This window comes from Jaculus jaculus, chromosome 12, assembly GCF_020740685.1.
Source record: "Jaculus jaculus isolate mJacJac1 chromosome 12, mJacJac1.mat.Y.cur, whole genome shotgun sequence".
Taxonomy (NCBI): Eukaryota; Metazoa; Chordata; class Mammalia; order Rodentia; family Dipodidae; genus Jaculus; species Jaculus jaculus.
In genome coordinates, this window is record NC_059113.1 from 111,299,480 (window position 1) to 111,324,434 (window position 24,955).

Genomic DNA, 24,955 nt, shown 5'->3' on the forward strand with positions numbered 1-24,955 from the left:
TGAAAAGACAGATAAAAGTGGGGATGAGGATGGGGTATAGGTATAAATGTTCATACCTGGTCCTAGGGTATACACATATCTGTCTTATGAGCTACTTTAAATTCAGATATTCCTGCATACATTATTGTTATTTAAATATTTTAAATTTTTGATTTGCAAGGAGAGAGAGGAAAGACACAGACAGAGAGAATAGCTGTGCTAGGGCCTCCAGACACTGTAAACTAACTCCAGATGTATGAGTCACTTTGTATATCTGGCTTTACATGGATAAAGGGAAATCAAACTTGGGTCAGGCTTTGCAGTCAAGCACCTTAACTGCTGAGCCACCTCTCTAGCTCCAGTTAGAGTATTTTTTTAATGTAACATGAATGAAATCTGGATATTGTATGACTATACCAATTGATAGACTCTTTGAGCCCATGGGGCTAGGTATATGAACAGATTATAAAAGGATTTTAATATGCTTTCTCTATTTCCTTTTTCTTACCATTAAAATCCCTCAGGATTTAAAGCAGATAGATGACATTCAGTTGGGGAGTGTAACCTTCATCCTAGGGAAGCCCAGATCTTGTTCTTCCTTCTTTGGCTTTGCTATGAGTATACGTTCACAATAATACCTCATCCCTGTAAACATGCTCATATGTTGGAGAAATTTAATAATATTAAAAGAAGGGATTATTCATAAAATTTTGGGACAAGTAACCCTATCCATTATAATTCCTTAAACATGAAAACTTGCAAATCCCTGTGGCAATCAAATCTATGTTGCACTTTGCAGATTAATTTACCAGCCTAGACAGCATGTTCTGCTTCACAGTGGGGAGAAAATGAGAACAAGGAGATTTATGAAGATGCTGCTATAGAGAAGCCAACACTAGAAAATGGGAGTCTTATCTATTTGTATGGGAAGACTGATGGAGATTGGAGGGCAGAACACAGAGCTGCTTCTAAGTTTGGTATAAAAGAAGGGGAAATGTCTTGTGTCTTGTGGTGTGGGAAACAAAAGGACCAACAAGTTTTCCTTTGGACATCTTTGTTTATAATAATTCTAATCTGTTCAAATGAAGAAATTATTTGAGAAGGTAGAAATTGGCAATTAAGAATCAAAAAGAAGAGGCATAAAGTGAGTATGTGAATACAGAGCTGTGGAATTTTTTATAACAATTTCAGTACTTTAACAGGCTCAAGACCTCCTTGATCTTTTTGATTTTACATTTTTCCATCACCTTTTAGAAAGAAAATGTTTATATTTTTGTCATTGTAGAATAATTATCCATTGGTTGTTCTACTACAAGATCTTGGAGTTTGTCTCTTAATTTTCTTTTCTTAGGTTCAGTCAGTACTTAGCAGGTGGCTCTGCAACCTTGCCTTTTCAAGCATGATTCTTATCAATAATGTGTTTGGCTTCCAATTAACTGAAATTCAAAGCCAGATTTTCTTAGGCTGGTTATTTTCAATATAATTCCCCATTATTCTTCTCCATGAGTGAAACAAATTGCTCTGCATGTAGATCAGCATACATTCTGGATTCTTTCCCATCTCTGTGCTCCATTTGTAATCCTCAACCCCTTTCCAAAGTAAGCATGTCCAAATCCCCAGTTTAGACAAAATGGTAGATCTAAAAGACTCACCCTACTTAAGAGACAATTTTCCAAACATACCTTGTATGTATTATGCCACCAATCCAGGAACTCCAATGGTGTAACTTGCTAGCATGTGGTATTTAATCTTATTTATGGCTAATTCATCACACTTTTCTCTTACAAAAACTTCTGTTTAAAGACAATAGTTTTTGATAGACTTTTGGCTTTTTGGACACCTACTGTATTTGGTACACAGCAATACCAAATCTTTATCATTGTGGTTTGGATCTAAATATCCTCACAGGTTCATGTTTTGAATAATTATTCCTCAGTAGGTGATGATATTTTGTGATACTTTTAGGAAGTGTGGCCTAGTTTGTGAAAGTAAGATACTGAGGTGGGCTTTTGAAGGTTATACCCAGCTCCATATTCCAGGTCCTACTCACTCTGTTTTCTGCTTTCAGGTAAAGTGAACAGCCTCCTCCTTGAACCAAGTTTTCCTAATTCAGCCTCAATCTAGTCAAGATTTCTTGAAAAAAATCTGGTTGTATTAGTCTAGGCCACATACCTCTAAATGAGTGGGCTCCTCAGCTTACTGTCCTAATGAAACAATATGCAGTGAAAATTATTATTTCCCAGGGCACAATCAGAGGGAAAAGTGTCTGAACGATTAAAATACTGGATTCTAATGTATCAATTCTAGAAATCCTCTGTATTTATTTGTGTCTTTTTAATTTTTTTATTAGTTTTGTACTCAGTGAATACAGTCAAGTTGGTACCATTGTTAGCCTCTCTCCTGCCCTCCCTGCTCCACAGGGACCCTCCTTGTTGGGGTTTATGGGTTGTGCATTGTGGAGTTAGCCATCAGTTATGGGTAGGAGGAAATGTCTTTGTGTATCATGACCCCAATGTGTGACTCTGACATTCTTTCAGCCCCCTCTTCTGCAAATTTCCCAGAACCATGTTGGGTTCATTTCAGGTCTGCTTCATTGATGAGGTCTTGGGAGCCTCTGTGTCTCTGGATATCTGGCTTGGTAGGAGTTGATTGTTCTCTGTGTTTATCTCCTTCATCCTTGTGCTGCTACCAGGTTCATCAAGAAAACAGCATTATTGCTTGTTTCCCCAGTTATTCTTAGTTTCAGCTGGGGCCCTTTTGAGGTATGATGGAGTGGTTCTCTCCTTAGGATCTGCATCTATCTGAAAAAGAGAAGCAGATTCTCCAACAGAGAGTAAAGTTAGCACCAGATAAGTGGGATAACCATTATATTTTAGAGGCAATATAATAGGTGTAGTCTCTCTTGTAGCCTGTGATTGGTGGAATCTTGATAATGGAGAGTGGGCTAATCTTTGGATATGGTTCTGACTTGTTTCCCAGCTCCAGCTATGGGTCCCATTCCACTGAGGGGATCAGTTAGCCAAATCAAGAGCAGTTGGTTTCAACCATGGCTGTGTACCACTATTACACTTGTATGAGCATCACATGAGATTGTTTGCTGCTAAGTAGGTTAGACCATGAATTGCTTGGACAGATATTGGTCATTTCCCCCATTCGCTCATGCAGCAACTTCTGGCACTAGATGCACTGACTGTCTGGGGATGGACTCTCTTCCAGCTTCCAGCCATGTCACTCCAAGTTACATGCCAACAGCATATGGTGTCTTTAGCAGTAGGGTCTTACCACTAACCTTTGGTGGGTCATCAAGTTCTCTGACAGAAATCTGTCTTCTTTTGGGAAACCTTGTAGGTCTCTCAGATCAAAAGCTCATTGTGGATGATAGCCACCTGCTGGCACTGGGGGTTACAGGACAGTGCCCCAGAAGAGAAGGAAGAGAAAGATAAATTATATAAAAGAGATAGAGAGGTGAGAGTGAGTGAGTGAGTGAGTGAGACAGACAGACAGAGACAGAGAGAGAGAGAAACAGAAACAGGAGATTAAGGTGAGTTTTTTATTTTTATTTTTATTTAAAACAATTTTTTTTAATTAGTTTTCTATTCAGCAAATACAGGGAGATTGGTACCATTCTTAGGCTCATCCATGATCTACCCCCTCTGCAATGGCTCCTCCTTGTTGATGTATATGGATCGTGCATTGTGGAGTTAGCCCACAGTTATTGGTACAATAAATGTCTCTGCATATCATGACCCAACATGTGGCTCTGACATACTTTCCGCCCCCTCTTCTGCAAGATTTCCCTGAGCTATGTTGGGTTCATTTTTGGTCTGCTTCAGTGATGAGGTGTTGGGGGCCTCGGAGGTTCTGGCTCTCTGATTTGTTAGGAGTTGATCTTTCTCTGTGTTGATCTCCTTCCCCCTTGTGCTGGTATCTGATTCATCAGGAAAACAGCACCTTTGCTTGTTTTGCCAATTTTCCTTAGTTTCTGTCGGGGCCGTTTTGAGGTATGTTGGGGCAGATCTGTCCTTAGGATCTGCATCTATCTGCAAAAGAGAAGCAGAATCTCCAATGGAGAGTAAGTTAGCACCAGGACAAATGAGATAACCCTTACTTTGTAAATACAGAGTTTAATAGGTGTAGGCCCTCTTGTACCCGATGATTGATGGTAGTTTGATATTGGAGAGTGGGCTTATGTTTGGATATGGTTCTGACTTGTTTTCCAGCTCCAGCTATGGGTCCTGCACCACTGAGGGGATCAGTTAGCCAAATCAAGAGCAGTTGGTTCCCCACCATGGCTGTGTGCCACTATTGTACTTGTGTGGGCATCACACCAGGTTATTTATTGCTAAGTAGGTTACACCATGAGTTGCTTGGACAGATCTTGGTCATTTCCCCCAGTTGCCCATGTAGCGCTTTCTGGCACTAGACACACCGACTGTCTAGGGACTGACTCTCTCCTGGCCTCTAGCCATGCCATTCCATTTTACATGTCAGCTGCATATGGAGTCTTCAGAAATAGGGTCTTACCACTGATCTTTGGTGGGTCATTAAGTACTCTGACAGAAATCTGTCATTCTTTTAGGAAACCTCGTAGGTTTCTCTGACCAAAAGCTCATTGTGGATGATAGCCCCATGCTGGTACTGGGAGTTACAGGTCAGTGCCCACTAAGAAAATGAGGAAAAAGATAACTAATATACAAGAGTTAGGGAGGAGGGGGGAGGGGGAGGGAAGGAAGATGTAGAAGATTTAGGTTAGACTTGATCCCACCCTCTCCAGTGTCTTGTGGTTTAGGTATTTCCTATAAGGGCCTGGTAAAGGTTCAGCCATTTGGTCTGCCTTTTAGGAAGTAGAATTTTATGGTACCATTACTGCTTGGGTCTAGATTTGTGTTTCCCACCCCTTCAATACCCAGAAAGCATCTCATGGACTAGACACTAGGATGGAGGGGGAGAGTTTTCATTGTACTCTCTCCAGGGCCTTGTGATTCAAGTGTTCCCCCTAAGGGCCTGGTGAAGGTTCAGCCATTTGGTCTGTCTTTTAGGATGGAGAGTTTTACTTCCTCTATGCCAGTTCTGTCCCGTTTTCACCAGTGACTCATTGGCATTTTTCTCCTATCCTATATTTTTTCTGTGCCCTAAAACTTCAGTTAGTTATACATTATTTCTACTGTGCTTACAATCATGTCAAACCTCTTATCTCATTCATCCCACATTGTATCTGTACCCATCTTTTATGAGTACAGATTAATGGAAATTGGAACCATTACACAAGGATGTTTATATGGGACACAAAACCAGTTTCCAGTCTCAGCTCTTAGCATTGGAAATTTCACCGGTTATACATCAGTTCTTGTTTCTAGTACTCTACTTGTCTATTTCAGACACTCTGACTCCTCTTAATTAACACCTGGTTCTCACCATGTGACCTGTGACATGGAAACTTCACATTAAAGGAAAAAAGAAATTTGAAAAGGAATTTCTTTTCCCTTCTTTCTGCCACATATGTTCACTCTCTTTCCTGTTCAGCCAGAAGAGTTACACTACCTCAGTCTCTTCTCCAATTCTTTTAAAATTAACTTAATTAAATTAAATTAATTTAATTCTTTTCTCTTAAGCCATACCTCTTAAGTATTTGTAGTTTTGAAGATTTTCCAAAAATTCATATTTCTAATTTTGTAAAGTTTACTTGTCACCTGATTCTGTACCACCTTCCTATGAATTCCCTTTTATTTGCATTCTTTATTGAATTAACCCTTCCTCCATTAGCTAAAGAAAGGTAAATCCCATTCTAATCATAACTGTATTTCTGGGAAGGTTGCCAAGCTCAAAACCATTAGGAACACCACATAGTAAAACTTTAGGATTGGTCTCTCTTCATAAGAGCAGACATAAGTACTTTGAAGCATCAGTGTCCTTGAAAATCGCCCCTATCTAACTCTTACTTCTGATCCGTGGGACAGTATCAAGAGATGTCTAGTCTAGATAGTGTTCCTAAATGTGAATGTATATTTAATAAATAGAAAGAAAAGTTATATTCAATGAATACATAACTATATTAAGAGTTTCACATTTTAAGATATACTTCTAGATTTTAGAGATGTTAAAATTAATTATTTTTAAATTTAAATAATTTAATTTAATACTTTTCTCTTAAGCCATAGCTTTGAATGAATATTTTCTGAAAACTCATATTTCTAATTCATTGTGAATAGAACAAAGAGGCAACTTACAGAATGCGAGAAAATCTTTGCTGGCTGTACATATACCCTAAGGACTCTTCTCACTGCTTTAGAGGTAGTTGCTCATCCATTAACAGCTAGGAAAAGAACCAGTCTAGGGATCCTGCAATTGATAAATGGATAATGAACATATAGCACATTTATATAATAGAGTTCTTTTCAGTGGTAAAGAAAATGAAATTCAAATGTAAATGGATGAATCTGGAATACATTATACTAAGTGAGGTAGCACAGGCACAGAAAGCCAAGTATCACCTGTACTCTATCATATGTGGATACTAGCTACAAACATTTAGATTTGTATGTGGGTTAGAGTAAATTTGGTAGCAGAGGCCAGTACGCTAGAAGGGGTTATAAGAGAGGGGGAAAAAAGGAGGACTTAAGGAGAAGGTATTGTATATATGTAAGTAGTAGAACAGATTACTGAGGGTACAATGGCCTAAGTGAGGTCAGAGAAAGGGATTGAGTAAAGGAAGGGTGGGATAATATTTTTTTAATGTAAGTTGTTATGAATAAGCCATATGAAAACTTACTTCTTTGGATAACAGCATACCCAGAAGCCATAGATTGTTATTAGAAAAAAATTAGTGATAGGGATGGGATACCTTCCAATAAGTTCTTGGCCAGGGAGGTCTGTGATGCCCAACCCCTGCCAAAATCAAATGCAATCTCCATGAAAAAGACAAAGATTAGATGAGTGAAAAAGAAAAAAAAAATGAAGGCCAGTAAGACAGAAGCATTTCAAAAAGGGAGGAAAATCAGACTGGATGGAGCAAGGATAAACCATGCAGGAACTCATGGGCTTTGGTAAGGCATTCTAGTAAGGAATTTATTCTTAGCAGCAATAGTCAGTAGTGTATCCATATTAATGCATTCAAACTAGTTAAATCATTAGAGGAAAAATAGTATAAAATAAATAAAATTGCTAGTCTAGATGACATGGGATAATTAATACAACATCAATAAGATTACTAAAATAATAGAATTTGTATTTTCAGAAAGATTTATGATGATATTTTTACCAATAAAACAGAGGTGGAAGCGGAATGTAGTGATTAAAAACTTGAGCACAAGGGCAACTTTGTGATGTTGTGTGAGGCTTTTCACTTTGTATTTTCATTTCCTCACCAATAAATTGGAGTTAAGAGAACCTCTATCTTAGTAGGCTGTGTACATTAAAATTGTATAAAAGGTACTTTAGTAGAGGCAAAACAGAGACTGGAAGTATGAAAGTTATGCGATGTGAAGGGAACCATTTAGATGCTTTGCCATCTGCCTAAAGAAGATCAAGAGGCAGAAAACATTTTGTAACTAGAAATAGTTTACCAAGTAGAAATCAGGACAAATGAATGATGCCTCAAAAGGGCAGGTACTAGAGATAGCAGAACACATAAGTAAAGGACTATGAAAGGGGCAAGGAAGCTGTGAAGGATGGAACAGCTACTAAACTGAGCTGATGTGATTGTTCTGAAATCAAGCACACTGGTGAGAAAGCAACCGATGAGATGAGGAGTGTAAGAAAGCCAGTTGTGAGTCCCAACAGAAATTTTCAATGGGTCAGACACAGAAAGAAAAATCTCCCTCTGTTTATTCTTCCACTAGCACCTCCAACAACCTTCTGTGTGCCACAAGGTCATGAAGAAAATTGCAAATTGGATATATATGTAAGGTCTTCAGTGAAGTGCTGTCTCTACAGAAGAAACAAAATTTAAAAAAAAAAATTGGATGCAACCCTGAGTCCTGTCAGCAAGTGTTATTAGCTGCTTTGAAGGCAGCCCCAGAGGACTTAATAAATGTGTTGCTTGGTGACTTTCTGCTGACACCTGCTTTTAACTCACCATTCCCTTGTGTTGTTTTTCCATTCACACTTTTATTATTATTAACAACATATTTTGTATGGCTATATCATGTGTTGTTACCCACTTTTCCCTCGTCCCTGTCACCATTCCATTGAGGACCCTTCTCAGTGGGGTTGCAGGCATGTGTTTTATTACATGTGTTTTATTACATAACCTATGGGGTTTGGGGAGCAAAAGTTGGTATTTTGGGGGTAGGGAATGCATCTGGACATGATGTCTCAACCTGTGACTCTTATAATCTTTCTGGCCCCTCTTCCACAAAATCCCCTGAGATGTGGTGGGTGAAGTTTAAGTCTACTTCAGTGATAAGCTCTTAGGGGCCTATGAATCTCTGCTTTGGTAGGTGTTGAGTACCCTCAGGGTCTGTCTCCTTCACACTGACACTGATTGTCAGGTTCACCATGGTTGCAGCACTCTTGTTCATCTCCCCATTTTTTTCTGTGATTTCAGCTGTGTCTTGGCCAAAGTGTGAGGGGTAGTTTATCTCCTCAGGTCTCACTACCTTCTGAAAAAGAACAGATTCTGCAATGGACAGTGAAGTCGGTGTAGTATAAATGGGATAAACATTACTAATTTAGGAAGAGTTTGGTGTATGTGACCCCTCTTTTAGCCAAAGACCTGTGAGAGTTTGACACTGGAAAGCATAATCTTTGTCTCCATAGAATTCTGACCTGATTTCCAATTCCACATAAGGGTTTCTTTACAATGAGCAGACCTCTTAACCAATCAGAAAACTATTTGTTACTCACCAGGGCTCTGTGCCACTATTGCACTGGTATGTATATCCTGTATGTATATGTCAGGGCAAAAAAAAAATCGTTATGAAAATAGGATAAAGATTAATTGGAAAGAAAAGAAGAGGGGTTTTAATGGGAGTGAGGTTATGAAAAAGTGTAATTAGGAGGAATGAGATGAATATGCATTGCATACATGTATTCAAGTGTTAACAATTTTTAAGAAAAGTATAAAAAAAGTCAATTGCTTTTTGGATGTGAAGAAATAAATATATTTTCAGTTGAACATTAACTTTGTGATTTGTGAATGTTTTTAGAAGTGAATTTTATGCTTTATAAAGTGCCAGTTATGGCAAGCATGCCATTTCAGGATCACGAGTAATCAAGCGCTGAAGAGCTGCTTGACACAGTTCCAGTCCCAGCTGTCTCTTTCTTGAAGTCCAATGTGGCCCCTCTATAGAAAAATCTTTGGCTCTCTATGCTATAGATATTTGTGGTTTTTGTATAATGTTTGTCTTTCTCTGTCTTTCACTTGGTGTCCCAATCTCTAAGTTTACTTTTCCAGTAAAAGTTGGTATTAGTGAAGTGTTGGTCAATGTATCTGAAAGAGGCTCTGGTATAGAATTGAAAAAACAAGAAAATGGGTCAGAGATAATTGTTTTCCTTAAAGGCCTTAAAGAAAATCAGGCATGGAGTACAGCACACTTAGGAGGAAACAATGAACCTCCTGGAACAATGTAAAAAATTGTTCTATGGCTAATTTTTCTGAATGGTAGCAATTGTAGCAAACTATGACTCTTTACTAAGAATCCTTACAGAAAAACTACCGAAGTCAGAAATAGTTCAATCGGGGGGACCAAAGTCTAAATATTGATATAGGACGTGAAAAGGAAAATTCAAAATAAATGATTGAAGGATAAATGGATCTACTGTATCAGTGATTAATGATGGGAATCCCCATTTGTGGTTGTTTTGCCTCTCACCTTTAATATAGTAATTGAAAGTAGAAGTTCAGAAAATCACAAGTGCTTGACTGCACATACATGGGGAAAGTGTGAAAACAGTTAATCATTATAGGGCCTGACGAACTTTACTTGAGGTGAATAATTATGGGATTGCTTGAAGAAAAGGAATAACAAAAAGTTTCTATGAATTCTGTGAAATTGTACCTTTCTTGAAGTTTGTTCTTGCATGACATGATCAGAAAATAAAAGACTGAAGCTGGGCTGGAGAGATGGCTTAGCGGTTAAGCGCTTGCCTGTGAAGCCTAAGGACCCTGGTTCAAGGCTCGGTTCCCCAGGTCCCACATTAGCCAGATGCACAAGGGGGCGCATGCATCTGGAGTTCATTTGCAGAGGCTGGAAGCCCTAGCGCGCCCATTCTCTCTCTCTCCCTCTATCTGTCTTTCTCTCTGTGTCTGTCGCTCTCAAATAAATAAATAAAAAAATTTTAAAAAAAGACTGAAGTTAAGAGCTGTGGCAGCAGAGAACCATAGAAGTATAGCAACAGGGAAAAACAGAAAACAGAAAAAAAAGACAAAAAAAAAAAAAGAACAAGAAAAAAAACGAGAAACGGAAGCAGAGAAAGATGGAAAAACTCAGCTGCCTTCAGCATTAGCCTGTCAGCTTGCATCAGAACTTGACTTTGAGTCGTTATTTCGCCGCTCCCTTTCACACCTCTCTTCAGGGACCTTCCTTCAAGCCAGGGCTGGATCCCGGCAATAAAGAATTATTAAACTTATAAAAAATGCAGACTACCAAAATGTATCTACTTAAAATTTGTTCCTATCCTGAAAGATATCTAATTTATTTGAGTTTATGATCACATATAACACCCAAGGGCAGTTGTGGGAAAGAAGAGTCTCTGCACATATTAAAAGAGTACGTTAAAAGTATGTTAAAAAGGGGGTGCTGGAAAGATGACTTAGCAGTTAAGCACTTGCCTGTGAAGGCTAATGATCCTGGTTTGAGGCTCAATTCCCCAGGACCCACGTTAGCCAGATGCACAAGTGGGTGCATGCATCTGGAGTGTGTTTGCAGTGGCTGGAGGCCCTGGTGCACTCATTCTCTCTCTTTCTATCTGCGTTTCTCTCTCTCTGTCATTCTTAAATAAATAAATAAATAAATAAATAAATAAATAAATAAGTATATTAAAGCTGGGTGTGGTGGCACATGCCTTTAATCCCAGCATTCGGGAGGCAGAGGTAGGAGGATTGCCATGAGTTTGATGCCACCCTAAGACTTCATAGGAATTCCAGGTCAGCCTGAGCTAGAGTGGGACCTTACCTCAAAACAACAACAACAACAAAAAACTATGTTAAAAAAAAAAAACAGCATGTTTAAAACGTATTTTAAAAGAAGGTTAAGATTAAAAGGAATTTGGAAGAGAAAGCAAACAAAGTTGTTTCACAAGGATTTATATACCATAGATCAGGGTAGCTGATCTGGACCATTTTGCGAAGGAAATGGGAGATCTGGAGACTTTTCTGGAAGAGTTGAAGCATCATTGTGCAGAAAGATGTAGAAAAATCTGTTGTAGGCAAGACATGTATTTTCTGGTTTTTTATTTTATTTTTAATTATTTTATTTTTAAAATTTTTTATTTATTTATTTGAGAGCGACATTTAAAAAAATTTATTTATTTATTTGAGAGTGACATTTTTATTTATTTATTTATTTATTTTATTGTTTAATTTTTTTTATTTATTTATTTGAGAGCGACATTTTTTAAATTTTTTTATTTATTTGAGAGCGACTTTTTAAAAATTATTTATTTATTTATTTGAGAGCGACATTTTTAAAAATTTTTTTATTTATTTATTTGAGAACGACATTTTTTTTTTTGTATTTTCTGTTTTTAACAATTCACCAAAACTTCTTTGTTTGGAAAAAATGGGATGTGAATAAATAATAAAATAGTCTAACACACAAGAAGTTTTGAGGGTGCATTTCATGTGAAGATTGTCTTGGGAACAATATGAATACAATAATCATCCAAACAGAGAAATGTTAGAACTGACATTTTCACCTGGAATAATATCCATTTGAGTGTCTTGGGGGTCCATTATTTTCATGATGTACCAATAGAATTAGTCTTATTCTTGAATTTCTGAATGTGCTCTTTCTCCTCTTCCCTCCCCTTTTATCTTTGAAAATGTGAATTGTTTTAAAGTCTGTAATTCACAGATACATATCATGACTCATAAGTTTTTGTATGGTATCATTTGAATTAAGAATTATGTGTTTGTCAGGATGTTTTCAACAGTTAACTTTTCAGGGAAAAATGAAGCAAAATACCATACTTACTAAATATTAACATAAACAATGGTGATTGAAAAATATCAGATTTAAGAATAGCATGTATAGTTGAATGCTATTTTATTTAGGAAATGCAAATTTATTTATGAACATTTTACAGATTAATAACTTAAAAGATATAAGAAATTACACATAACTGGAATGGGGAAACAAGTAAGAACCACATCCAAAAATGAACCTACTCTCCAATATTAAGCTCCCACCAACAGTGGGCTAAAAGAGGGCCTACACCTATTAAATTCTCTCTAAAATAAGAATGTATCTTGCACTGACCTCACTCTCCATCAGAGAATTTGCTTTTCTTTTTCAGATGGATGTAGAACCTGAGGAGAGAATCAACCTGCCACACCCCACCTGGGCACCAGCTGAAACCATAGACTTGGTGGGGTAATGAGAAAGAGATGCTTTCTCAGTGAACCTGGTACCAGAACAAGGGTGAAGGAGACAGACACAAATATCACTCAATATCACTCAACTCCTACCAAATCAGATATCCAGAGACATAGAGACTCCCAAGACCTTGTGTCACTGATGTAGACCTAAAATGAACCCAACCTGGCTCAGGGAAATTCGTGGAAGAAGGGCCGGAAAGAGCCATAAGTTGGGTCATTATGCATAGAGACATTGCCTCTCCCCTATAACTGAAGGCCACCTACACAATGAAACACCCACAGTCCATGGGGGTGGGGGAAAGACTGGGAGAAGGCTAACAATGGTAACATCATGGCTATATACACACTATATACATAACTAATATAAATAAATAAATAAAATTACACTAGTGATCTTCATTATATTATGTGAAATCAAATATGTCAGGTGTAAACTCTTTCATCATCCCCACATATATTACATTAATACTTTTAATCAATAAAATCATGGGCTGATTATGTTAATGTTATTCTTGAAATAAATTTTTATGAAGTAAAAAAAAAGTTAATAAAATCAGTCAGTTGTGGCTATGCCTGAATAGTGTTTGGTACTATAATATTCTAAATAGTAAAATACCTAGAGTCCCTTTCTTCAGGAGACATAAAGGCTAGGGGCCAGACAAATAGACAAAATAGTTAAGGATTACACATGCTCAGTGTTTACACTGTGATTGCATGAAGTAACTATGTGCCAGTTATTTACTATTGTTGGGGGTTTTTTTTTTGGTTTTTGTTTTTTTTTTTTTTTTTTGCATTTTTGAGCTGGAGAGATTGCTTAGTGTTAAAGGCACTTTTCTGCAAAGCCAAAGGACTCAGGTTTGATTCTCTAGTACCTACATAAAACTAGATGCAGAAAGATGGCACATGCTTCTAGAGTTCACTCACAGTGGTTAGAGGCCCTGGCATGTTGATTCTCAATCTCTCTCTAATAAATAAAGAAAATATTTTTTTAAAACAGGATTTTTAAATCATATCTTTTTAATAATTCTTTTGCTTTTTTATTTATTGAGAGAAATAGAAATAGAAAAGGGGGGGGGAGAAAGAGAATGGGTATGTCAGGTCCTCTAACCACTGCAAACTCCAGAAGCAATAGTGGCAGCTGAGTGAAACATTTCTCACCAGCCTCCCCGCTAGCCCTCCCTCAAACCCAAGCTCCCACAAACACAATCTCAAAGACTATAAAAATATTCAAATCCAGAAAGTCTCTCCTGCCTAAAGAGCAGCCCAAGATGAGGGTCCTGCACCATGGCAAGTGCTATTATGCATAGAGGGTAAGAAAACATGAAAGGAACTCTGCAGACATCATTCGTTACTCCTCCTCCTCTTCTTCCTCTGCATCCCCAGTTCTCTGCTGCTTTGGAGATTTTTCCTTTGCATTTCTGCTGCAGTAGCTGGCAGCAGCAGGGGTGGCCCATGAGCTCTTGCCATTTTCACTCCTACCACTGGCTCCATATCTCCCTGCAGGCCCACGGGGGAAAGAGGGTGCAAGGTTTTCTGGATAGAGACTTTGAACTGTGTGAAGCAAAGGAGCATGCCCACTGGTTGTGGGCCCATGCTGACCACCCTGACTCTCCCTCCAGGTGTCTTGGCTGTAGGAGTTATTGAGATTCAGTACACGAGGAGGACTGGGCTGAAATCCAGATATGGGGCCTGATGGTGATCTGAATAGTCAGTCACAGGTAGTCACGTTACTAATGGATCTGCTGGGAGGTACAGAGTAGGCAGATCCTTTAGCTGTTTCTTGCTTGATGTAATCCATGTAGTCAGAAGGCAGGTATCCCTGGTGTTTGACACGCCTCCTGGGCAGCTCTGGTGACATTTATTCTTTTTTTTTTAATTAATTAATTTATTTATTTGAGAGTGACAGACAAAGAAAGAGGCCGAGAGAGAGAGAGAGAGAGAGAGAGAGAGAGAGAGAGGGAGAGAGAGAGAGAGAGAGAGAGAGAATGGGCATGTTAGGGCATCCAGCTACTGCAAATGAACTCCAGATGCACGTGCCCCCTTGTGCATCTGGCTAACTTGGGTCCTGGGGAATCGAGCCTCGAATGGGGGTTCTTAGGCTTTAAGGCAAGTACTTAACCGCTAAACCATCTCTCCAGCCCTCTGGTGACATTTCTTGAGGCTGGGAATCCTGTTTAGGATTTCCCTCCATTCCATAGATATTTGCAGTGGCTGGGCATTGGTCACACTGGTCCTGATGATGAAACAAGACTTCTTCTTCCAGCTGTACCCCACAGAATTCACAAGGGATGATGATGCTAGCTTCCACAGGAGGTGAAGTGCTCAGGCCCATCAGAGTCTAACTGGTTACGTGTAGCCTGTGGTAAAATGTTCTGGAAAATGACACTAGGATCCCTCACTCCTCTGATGGCAGAACTGCCAGTATGAAGTGAAGATAAGGCACATGAAGGGTTGCAGCTTGTCTGATGGTCCACCATGGGACTGATTTGCCTTACACACGGACCTCCAGAAGTCCTGTTCTGCCACACCAGAGGCCTGGCCCTCATTTTGCAGACTTAGTGCCAACATGAAATCCAAGTTTGCAGTATCTTCACCACTAGCTTTTGGAGGCTGTCTGCATCTTTTCCTTTCCTGCCTTGTTCTTCAAATACATTATTCTGGATTGGAAAATGGGTAGTCATAGTCCTTTGGTTAGTAGTCCTACTGTGCAAAGGGGCTAATTCAAATGCCCTCAAGGGCCTTTGGGGTAGTATCATGGGTGGATCCAGAGCCTCAATTTGTCTGAGGAGTTGGGATGCAATCCAGATTCCATCTTAACCCCAAGATTCATCATACACATTAGGAGGCATGGCAGCCCCATCTCTCTTTTCCTCTTCCTCTCTACCACAAACTTCAGGGTGAGTCTTCAGATCTTTCACAAGCACATTGCACCCACAGTTGCCACACAGGTCTATCTGGGCACCACAGTAATCTTCATGCTCCTTCGGTTTGAAAAAAGAAAGTTCCAAATGACAGTGCTGGCAGACAGCAAGCTGCAGAGGGCATGGGTCTCCTCATGCTTCTTTAACTGCCTCTTCTCCAACTTCTTGTTACATTTGCAGGTTACCGGACAGTGTTCTGTAGCCATGTGAATCTCCATGTCAGATTTGGGAAACGGTTCCTTGCAGACAGGGCACATACCAATGTTACTTTGATGGTGAGACCCTTTAAGAGGAACTGTAAAAGGACTCAATGAAACTTGAATAATTTAATATTCAGAAAATAATTTAAAGTCAAAGTAGTAAATCCTCAGATAATCTTACTTTATTCTTGAGAACTCAGAGATGGTATAATGAGAAGTATGTCCCAACAAAATTTTAAAAAAATGATTTTGCTTTAAATTGATCTTTTAAAATCTGGTAAATTGGCCAAGTTCTATCCCTTTTATCTGTCCAAATGTGTCATCTTTAAAATGCCAGTTTGAATATTTTATCTTCTATGCAATATCCTCTAAGATTTCCAGGTCTCAGAAATTTGAGTCTCTTCTGGCTTTTTACAGTCTTTAGTAAATATTTTTTTTTAATTTTTTTTTTAAGAGAGCAGTTGGTTTCTTTTTTATTTATTTATTTGAGAGGGACAGACACAGATAGAAAGACAGATAGAGGGAGAGAGAGAGAATGGGCACGCCAGGGCTTCCAGCCTCTGCAAACGAACTCCAGATGCTTGTGCCCCCTTGTGCATCTGGCTAACGTGGGACCTGGGGAACCGAGCCTCGAACCGGGGTCCTTAGGCTTCACAGGCAAGCGCTTAATCGCTAAGCCATCTCTCCAGCCCTTTAGTAAATATTTTAACATTTAATTCATTGTTATTTTATAACTTTTAACATTGGGATTGGAAAGAAAGTGTCTTGTGGTAGAACACATAGTTGATACCATTTTATTGTTCCATATTGGTTAAAATGGTAATGAGTAAATGTGGGTGTTTAGTAAGTTTTTTTTGTAGCTTTTCTAAGACTATTATAATAGAAAATTTAAAATTATATAATGAATTCATGAATCCATCACAAATGTCAATAATTTTTTCTGCTCATAACCATTTTGCTTCTCCCTTTCCTTCCTTTCTTTCTTTCTTTGTATCTTCCTTCTCTCTTTCTTCCTTCCTTTCTTTCTTTCTTTTTAGAATTTTGAGGTAAGGTCTTTTTCTAGCTCAGGTTGAGCTGGAATTCACTATTGGTCTCAGGCTTGCCTCAAACTCAAGGCATTCCTCTGACCTCTGCCTCCCAAGTGATGGGATTAAAGGCATGCACTGCCATGCCCTGCTTGCTTCATCTTTATCTTTATCCTTGGATTGTTGGTAAGGAGACATACTTTATATCTTATCATTTTATCTGTAAATATTTCAGCATATATCTTCAAAAAGTTGTTTTAAACATATACATCACTATAATTATTACCTAACATTAATAAATAATTATTAGATCCTACATTATTTTACCATTGTTTAAAATTTTCTGGTCATTACATGTAATGTTATAGCTTGTCATGTGAGGAGTTACATAAGAGTCAGAATTATAATTAAAATATGTAATTGTTCTGTCTGATAATTCTGTGATTGTTTCATGCATTTTTCTTTTTTTAAAAAAAAGAGCCAACTTTTAGATTTTGTTGACTGTTTCCCTGTGATGCCTTTAAGCATGTTTCTCTCCTCTCAGCATTTCCAGAAACATTTCAGTTAAATCTAGAGGCTTGAAAAACTCTTGTTTATTTTTATGTTCTGAGAGTATTTTAGAGGTGAAATATGTTTTCTTCTATCTGGAGATAAATAAAAATTAGTTGTCTCCTTTTATGATTTTTAGCAGCCTTTGAATTGGTTGCATAAATCATTTTTTTTCCATTAGAGTGCTGACTTCCAAAATATATTTTTGGTTAGATGTATAATTCTGAGAGAGAGTGAGGTATCTTTGTTATTTAGTTTAGGGTGACTGGGCCCCTGAATCTAAAAGCAGGAATTTCTTTGGACCTATCCTTGCAGTCTCCACTTTGCTAGAGATCAAAGTAAGACCTGACTTCTCATCTCTTCTCTAGATGTGTTCTTCCACAAACAACCTGAACCTCTCCTGGGAGGGAGGTCCCGTCTCCTAGATCTTAAATTCTGTCCTGACAATGTTACTGATTAAGTTCAGCCCAAGAAATTGGCATCATGGCTAGCCTTTTCTTGAGATAGCCTGACCAATGAGCTGGCTGTCTGGCTTACCGGAGCCAGAAGGTAGGGCCCACCATCATTTACCAGGGGAGGGCACATTTTCTTGGCCAACACCTGAACTTCAAGGTTCTGGTAAATTTTCTTTTTTTTTTTTAATTTTTATATTTTTTAAAATTTTTATTAACATTTTCCATGATTATAAAATATATCCCATGGTAATTCCCTCCCTCCCCTCTGGTAAATTTTCTTCATCTTGGCCCTACTTATTCCCACATGAGCTCTTTACCCCCTCCTGCACTCCACATGGAAGTAGCTCTTTGTACTTTCTTTTCTTTCCTCTCTAACTCTTTTTTTCTCTGTGTTTCTTCCAGGCCTGCCAAATGGGCTTTCAGACCATGTGGGTGTATCTGTTTTCTGTCTCTTGATTTTGTACTTCCTTAAATAAATAAAATAATTTAATAATTATACTTTTCAGTCTTATTTTATCCAATTATTTAGTCAAAAGCAGACATGAACTAAGGATTTGGGGTTCAGGAACTTTATTTTACTCACCACAAACCACATCAAGTAAAACTTCAGTCAAATTGAAGGAACATTTGATACCCTTGAGGAACACTTCTAATCAGAAAGACAGGAAAAGAATTGTTATTTTGGACTATTTATTGCTTTTCAGTTGTTTCTTAAATAGTCTTTAAGGTGATCAATGAATCAATGTTCTCCTTGATATTATCTAAAGAATAGTCACACTAATATAAAATAGTTCCATTTTTTATCTTGTAGATTTCTTTCAGTTAGCTGTAGAATATTTTGATAGGACACTAAGTATGTGTGTGTGAGTGTTTGTGTGCCTGACCCAGAACTCATTAGTCAAAGTCATTCTAGGATCATCTAGTACATAAGAGTATCTGGTGTCCAAATGGGATTCTCTGATGTCCAAAGAGGCTTAGGTAGCTCCAACTTTGCTTCCTGTACCACATATGGCCTCTCTTGGGCCAGCTCTACTTTGAACCTACAGTTTTCTTTGGGAATTGGTGATCTGGATAATTCCAGAATTGTGATCATTGGGAGGGGTGTTTGCATCACTCTTGGGAAACAGAGTTACAATGAAATGGCAGTTTACTTTTCCAGTAAAAATTGGGGTTGGTAAAGTGTTGGTCAATGTATCTGAAAGAGGCTCTGGCATAGATTTGGAAAAACAAGAAAATGGGTCAAAGATAATTGTTTTCTTTACAGGCCTTAAAGAAAGTCAGGCATGGAGTACAGTAAACTTAGGAGGAAACAATGAACCTCCTAGAACAATGTAAACATTTTTATATGACTAATTTTTCTAAATGGTGGCAATTGCAATTGACTCTTTACCAGGAGTCCTTACAGAAAAACAACCAAAGTCAGAAACAGTTCAATTGGGGGGACCAAAGTCTAAGTATTGGAGGGACATGAAAAGGAAAATTCAAAATAAATAATTAAAGGATAAATGGATCTGCTGGATCAGTGACTAATGATGGGAAGCCCCATTTGTGGCTGTTTTGCCTCTCACCTTTAATAGAATAATTGAAAGTAGAAGTCCAGGAAATCACAAGTGCTTGACCACACATACATGGGGAAGATGTGAAAGCAGTTAATCATTACAGGGGCCTGACGACTTTACTTGAGGTGAATAATTATGGGATTGTTTGATGATAAGGAATAACAAAAAGTTTCTATGAATTCTGTAAAGTTGTACCTTTCTTGAAGTTTGTTCTTGCATGACATGATCAGAAAATAAAAGACTGAGACTAAGAGCTGTGGCAACAGAGAAGCAGAGAAATATAAAAATATGGAAGCATAGAAACAGGGGAAAACAGAAAATAGGAAAAAAGACAAAAAAATAGAAAAAGAAAAAACAAGAAAAAAATAGAAAAATAGAAAGAGAAAAATTAAAAAAAAAATAGAAACAGAAAAGGAGGCAGAGAGAAAAAGATAGAAAACTCAGCTGCCTTCAGCAGTAGCCTGTCAGCTTGCACCAGAACTTGACTTTGAGTCGTTATTTCGCCGCTCCCTTTCACACCTCTCTTCGGGGACCCTCCTTCAAGCCAGAGCTGGACCCCGGCAGGGTTGGGCCAAGAAACTCAGAAGCTTAAAAAATGAGCAGTCAAGACAGTTATCACTTACTTGGCAGACCCAGAGTTTAGAGGACAATCATGCACATTGCAAAATGAAAAAGCCTTTTGGGAACAGAATGCATATGAGGAACAAACAGAAAAGTACCTCGACAGATAACAAGATCCCTCCACTACCCGAGTCAGGCCTGGAGAGGCGAGAAAATTGCACACTAATATTCACATGACAGAAGGACAGGAGAGAGAGAGAGAGAGAGAGAAAGAGAGAGGAGAGATAGAGCAATTAGCACATGATAAGCCCTTCATAATTAATTAGAATGGCCTTTTGCAGTCAGATTCAGGTATGTAAGAAACAGACTTGAATTCACATGGTTCTCCCAAAGCAGCCAGCCCACCCACCCAGTTTTGCTAGATTGGGAAAGAAGCAGAGATCAGCAGCTGCTGGTGGGTGAGACTGGATCAGACACTGAATTCCAGTTCTGCCAAGGCAAGCAGAGTGGCATTTTGCTCCTTAGGTCCTTGTCACCATCTCTAAAGCATTATCTTTCTCCTGCTTCTTCTTCAATATCAGTTCTAATTCATCTCCCTACTTTTGTCTTCCATCTGTAATTCTCTTGCTTTCCTTTTCTCTTCCTTTCTTCCCCACAAATAGTACTCCTGCTTCTCATGCCACATGTATTCCATTACCATCTATTTTTAGCCAACACCACCTCTCTCTCTTTAGACCTGTTCCTTTTCCTTCCTTCTCATAGTCCTTTCTCGACTTTAAGCCATATATGTATACACACACTTCACATATAAGAAGAGATATTCTATTTTAGTCTTTTCCAGCAAATGTCATAATTTCACTCATCTATACACCTAAACATAACTCCATTGTTCATTTGCACATTGTCTTTATCAATTCATCTGCTTATGGTTTAGACTGGTTACATATCTTAGTTATTGTAAATAATATAGGATAAATATGGATGTGCAAGTCTCTCTTTTATTTTGACTTAGAATCATTTGGGTTTTGACCCAGTAGTGATTTTGATGGGTAATATGGTACTTCTATTTTTAATTTGTTGAGGAACTTACATACATAGAGGGTGGACCATTTTACATTCCCTACAGAAGTATGAAATTGTTGGAGAGGATGTGGCAAAACATGGGAACGTAAAATAGAGCTACATTTCTTAAAACCTTTGATTGAGAGGGGGTAATATAATTTTATTGGGCAGTGAGGGTGACAGGGCCCCTGAAAGTATCCTTATAGTATCCACTTTGCTAGAAATCAAAACATGATCTGACCTTTTCTCTCTTCCCTAGATTTGTTTTTCCATAAACAACCTGAACCCCTCCTGGGAGGGAGGTCTTCTTTCCTAGGATTTAATTCTAACCTTATAGTTGGTCAAGTTCAGCCCCCAGAACTTGGCATCCTGGCTATCCTCTTCCTGAGACAGTCTCTAGCCCAGACCAATCAGCTAACTCTCTGGCTCATTTGAGCTAGAAAGTAGAGCCCACCACCTTAAGGTTATAAATACATTTGCAAGGAGAGGGCAAGTCCTCTGGATTGCCTGACCACTTGTGAATCTCCAATTCCTGGAGAATCCCCTGACACCTATGCCCACATGGTCTCTATACCTTCTCCTGCCCTCCACTTTGCAAGAGCTTTTTAAAATTTTTATTCCTTTCTAACTTTCTCTTTTACAATAATGATTATTAAGAACATACTTTGGATAGATGCATCATATGTTGGTACATCTTTTCCCTCCTCCGTGCCCCCATTCCACTGAGAATCCTCCTCAGTGGGGTTATTGGTATTCCCCATGGTGTTGTGTGTTATGTATTGTGGAAGCAGAAGTTATGGGGGTGGGGAGGTAATGCCTCTGGGTATGACATCCCAAACTGTGGCTCTTACAATCTTTCCAACCCCCTCTTCTACAGAATTCCCTGAGCCATGTTGGTTATGTTTTAAGTCTACTTTTGTAATAAGCTCTTAGGAGTCTCTGGAATTCTGCTTTGGTTAGTATTGAGTATCCTCAGGGTCTGTCTCCTTCACGCTGGTACTGATTATCAGGTTCACCATGTAAGCAGCACTCTAGCTCCTCTCCTCAGTTCCTCTGTGGTTTCACTTGGGCTTTGGCTGAAACACGAGAAGTGGTTTACCTCCTAGCATCTTGCTACTTTCTGAAAAATAAAAACAGATTCTCCAATGGAGAGTGAAGTTAGAATAGGTTAAATAGGGTAAGTGTTATTAATTTAGTGAAATATTGAGGGATGTAGCCCCTCTTAGCCAAAGACTAGTAGGAACTTGACATTGGAAAGCATATTTGTCTCCATAAGATTCTGGCCTGGTTTCCAGTTCTACATTTGGGTTCCTTTCCAATGAGTGGCTTTCTTAGCTAATCAGAAAGCCATTGGTTAACCCCCAAGGCTGTGTGCCACCATTTCACTGGTGTGTACTTCTTGTCAGGCTGATTGCTTCTGAATGGTTTAGACCCGTGCTTGCTCATATCATTGTTGGCCAATTTCTCCCAGTAGCTCATGTAGTGTTTTCCTGCACTAGATAGGCTAAACATCTGGGGACTGACTCTCCTCTGGATTATAGCCTAACTAACTGGGAGCTCTGGCCTACTCACTTCACATATGCACCCTCTGGTGCAGGGGATCCAGGAGTTGTGGGCCATAATTTTCTTTTTATGGGTCTTCTGTGCCCACCAAATGGGCTCTCAGACAATGGGGGTGTATTCATTTTCCTTTCCTTGTTTCTGTAGCTCTTTGTACTTTCTTTTCCTTCCTCTTTGACTCTCTTGTTATAGCTTTTCCAGGCCCACCAGATGGGCTGTCAGACTACATGGGTGTATTAATTTTCCTTCCATTGCTTTTGTTACTTTCCTCAATAAATATAATGCTTTAATAAGTATTCTTCTCAGTTTGATTTGTTCAATTCTTTTGGTTAAATGCAACCAAGAACCCAGGGTTTGTGGTTCAAAGACTTTTCCTGAATTCCAACACCTCATTTCATGATGATTCTTTAAAATGCTAAACCTATTTCATTCTTTGATTACATATCATGAACAATTCCACACCTAACTATATACCCAGAGAAATATAGACACATATTCAAAAGATCTTGTATATGAATTATCATGGAAGCTCTTTTCAAAGTAGTCTGGAAAATAAAGAAAAAGAAAATAACCCAAATGTTTAGCATGTGATGAATATATAAATACATACCTCATAAAATGCAAGGTTAGTCTTCATAATGAAAATGTCAAATTGACAAATTCTACAACATGGATAAACCTTAGAAGTATGCTAAGTAAAAGATTCCAGTCACAAAAATGTGACTTTATTTGAACTTCATAGACGAGGTACAACTGTAGAGACAGAAAAGTGGAATAATAGTTGTCCAGGGCTGATAAGGACTAATTTGATGATAATGCCAAAATTTTCTTTGGAAGCAATAAAATGTACCAAAATTGTAATATAGTAATGGTTGCACCATTCTTCAGATATATCATAAATTATCAAATTATATACTTTAAATAGGTAAATTTTGTTTTATGTGACTTATATTTCTGCAAACTATTAATAAATTTCATATAATAGATCTACATGCAGACAGATATAATTTTAATATTTTCTGTCTTTTGTTTTGTTTTTCAAGATAGGGTCTCTCTCTAGCCCAGGCTGACCTGAAATTCACTATGCAGTCTCAGGGTCAAACTCACAGTGATCCGCTTACTCCTACTCCTGAGTTCTGGGATTAAAGGCTTGTGTCATCACACTGGCTTGAATATGATATTTTAATGTTTGTATTTCATTCCATATTTTCTTTAGTTTATGGGAAGAATAGCACTAGGGGATTACTTACTGGAAGCAAGTCTTATTAATAATAAATTAAAGGCATCCTTGCAGGAATAATGAAAGGAAGAGCAGCAAGTCATATCCATATCATCCATATGCATGCCAACACTATGCAGGATTTGTAATTGGAAGAAGATGCTTGGACTTTGGACCCTACTGATGTCAGCTAAAAGAGAGATAGGTTTTCAAAAAGAAGCTAAGTCTGGCTCTGTTGGACTGAGTTGTAAAACAGTCACTTGGACACTAGAAGCTGTTTGTCACTTATTGAAAAGCAAAGGGAGGGAGAGGGAGAATGAATTAAAAAAACAGGCTGGTTCAGTTGACAAGTAGCAGCCACACTGGGCAGACATCTGCTGTACAAGACTTAAAATGGTGAGATACAGGCCAGCATTCTGCTTGCTATATTCTTTTCACCCATAATACTATTATTCTGAACTCATAAAAGGGAACCTTTCTTGTGGTGGGACAATTTAAGACAGAAAATGTACCTCTGCCCCCAACAGGCCACATCCTGTTTTGCAGCCTTCAGCCTGTTTGTTCACCCTGGTTTGCAGTCAGTGGGCTTTCCCAAACACAACAGCTTTCTGCTTCCATAATGTTGCTCAAGGCAAAGAAAAACCCTCTAGATGACTCAGGTTGTGTTGGCTGGAGTTTCAAACCTACAGATAATGTAAAGAAACCAGAGTGATGGTGGAAAAAAGGCCTATGTAAGCTTTGAGCAACTGGAGCTCAGGAGGCTGAGTTTTGGACACGATTCCCCTGAACCTCATGCCAACTTGTAATAAATCTTTCATGATTCACCACTCTGCTCTTTGGTGTCTGATTCGTGACTTCTTCTCCTTTCTGTAACATAATATATTATGAAATGTTCAAAATAAGAAACAAATGGAAGCCAAAATAATGGTTTGGAAAGACAGTTATAAAATCTAAATGAATATGCCAGAAAAGATTCGACAGTAGACAGTGCTTATGTGACTATATGCATGAACAGATGTGAATCCTTGGAGTTTTCACACCTCATGAGTAGGCAGGTAAGCAACTACATATAGTCTTGTGTGTTCAGATATGACATTAATATCTAGCAGGTGACAATAGCTCCTTGAAGTGACTGACAGTGCTGTGGGAGCTGTCTGCTGCTGCTAGGTGGTGGACACTGCCTCCTGGGTGGCATTAAGTGATGGGGATGTTCAAGACTAAGAAGTGAGTACTCCTCCCATGCAATTTTCCATTAAAAATATAGCCCAGAATCAGTCCTGAAGGGGGAAGGAGGATTATAGGTATGAGTTTAAACATAAAAAGACAA

The 24,955-nt window shown here is 38.4% G+C and overlaps 1 pseudogene; it reads right to left on the reverse strand.

Moving 5' to 3' along the window:
• Positions 1–13,865: 13,865 nt before the first annotated feature.
• Positions 13,866–24,955, reverse strand: part of LOC101596416 — a 34,117-nt pseudogene continuing 23,027 nt past the window's right edge.